This window comes from Lipotes vexillifer, unplaced genomic scaffold (assembly GCF_000442215.2).
Source record: "Lipotes vexillifer unplaced genomic scaffold, Lipotes_vexillifer_v1.1 scaffold863, whole genome shotgun sequence".
In the NCBI taxonomy this organism is placed as follows: Eukaryota; Metazoa; Chordata; class Mammalia; order Artiodactyla; family Lipotidae; genus Lipotes; species Lipotes vexillifer.
Window position 1 is genome coordinate 3834593 of NW_006788168.1, and position 2023 is coordinate 3836615.

The window sequence follows — 2023 nt, forward strand, 5'->3', positions numbered from 1 at the left end:
CCGCCTCTCCCCCTCTCCTCTTTCCCTCCTGTCACTCTGGGGGAAGCCAGCTGCCACATGGAAAGGACACTCAAGTGGGCAATGGAGAGGCCATTTGGTGAGGCCTACAAGCGACCACGTGGGTGAGCAAGCTTGGAAGTGGACCGTCCAGCCCCAGGTGAGCCTTGACAAGATGGCAGCCCTGGCCAACAGCCTGACTGCAACCTTGTGAGACACCATGAGTTACTACCACCCAACAAAGCTGTTGGCAAATTCCTGCCCCATAGAAATTATTTGAGATAATAAAGGTTTTAAGCTGCTAAATTTGGGAGCAATTTGCAACACAGCAATAGGTAAATAATACGTGGGCCAATCAGACAAACTCCTGAGCACATCGAACACCATGATTGGTCCAGGGGTGGAAACACAATCTAAGCAGAGCCAGTAGGTATCCTAACAAGGACTGAGATGGAGACCAAGCAACAGAGAGTCAGGCCATTTTCTCTGGGATCTCGACCAGAAGCCACACTGCCTCCCTGAGGGGCATTTGGAGATGTAGGGGGCATAGTTAGCAGTCACGATGGATTGCAGCACTGTCGGCGTTTGATGCCTGGAATCCAGGGATGCTAACTATCTCACAATGCATGGGGTTGCCCCACACAACAAAGAATTATCTATTCCAAATTGTCAATAGCACCTGCACTGAGAAACCCTGGGCTGGAACTTTCAGTGGCTTTATTTATTTGTTTGTTTATTTAAGCCACATGGAGAGACCTTTTATGAAAATGGAGCAAATCTAGATGACAGCAGAACTGAAATATAGTGTATTGAAAGAGAGAAAGATAGAATCCCGATGATGGAGTTTGAATCCTTGGGTCCAGTCAAGCCTGAAGCCATAAGTGGTACCCACTGATCTTCCCAACTACGTGAGCCAATAAATTTTCTCTTACGCTTGAAAGAGATTAAACTGGGTTTTTGGTGTTGGCTACCAAAAGAACTATGGCTGCTTCGTCATTCAACCAACCATTCATTCCAATAATATTTATTAAGCCTTTGCTATGTGCAAGTCACAGATTTAGATCCTGGGGAATCTATAGTTAAAGATGGCATATTCCAGAAGGACTACAAGTTAACTACTAATTATAATACAGAGTGATATGAGATATTTACACACACACACACACACACACACACACACACACACACACACACACTTTTTTTTAATGCTGAGGAAATACCAAAGAGAAATACCAGCTCAGTCCAATGGTAGGAGGAGGTAGCCTGGGAAGACCTCAGTCAAATATAAGAGGAAACTGATAACTTATAAAGGACTGTCTAGAGATGCCAGGGAGCGCGGGTAGAGGAGCCTTACTGGACAAACAACAAGTGACTCATGGCACAGGCCCAAGCTTTTAATATAATCTAGTCCTGGCCATAGAGGCCGAGACCACAGTGATTCAAGAATCACTTAGGGGTCATTTGGGAAAACACAGAGTAATAAGTCAAAGCGGCCCTGATCCAATAAACTGTCCTTTATAAAGCACCTGGGACATTCTCTTTCTCTATTTCTTTATGATTGCTAGTATTTCATCTTGAGAAATAAGTCTCTATTATTAAAGCAACTCCTGTTTTTTTTAAAAGCGATAAAAAGAAGAAGATATTCTTTCCCAACCAGACTCAGGTCAGAGTGGGCAAAATCGTTTTCATCATTCCTGACATTTTTGCATCTCGTTCACCCAGTACGCAGAATGATGGGAGGGAGTCACATGCTATTAATTGGTGCACTGCAATAACTCTGCTTCCTAGAGGAGGGAAGAACATAGAGCTGCATGTTAAGGAGGTTCTCAATCTCTTGCAAACACCCAGGCTGGAGTCTTGGGTATAAGTGGAGAAAATAAGTAGCCGCTGGACTTTTTTTCTAGAGACTTCTAAACATTCCCCAAGTAGCTCCCCAACCCAGAACTTTCCAGGCCTTCCATCAATCACATCATAATACCGACTGGGGGTCATTCCAGGCAACAGAGTAAAACATGGAGAAAGAGTG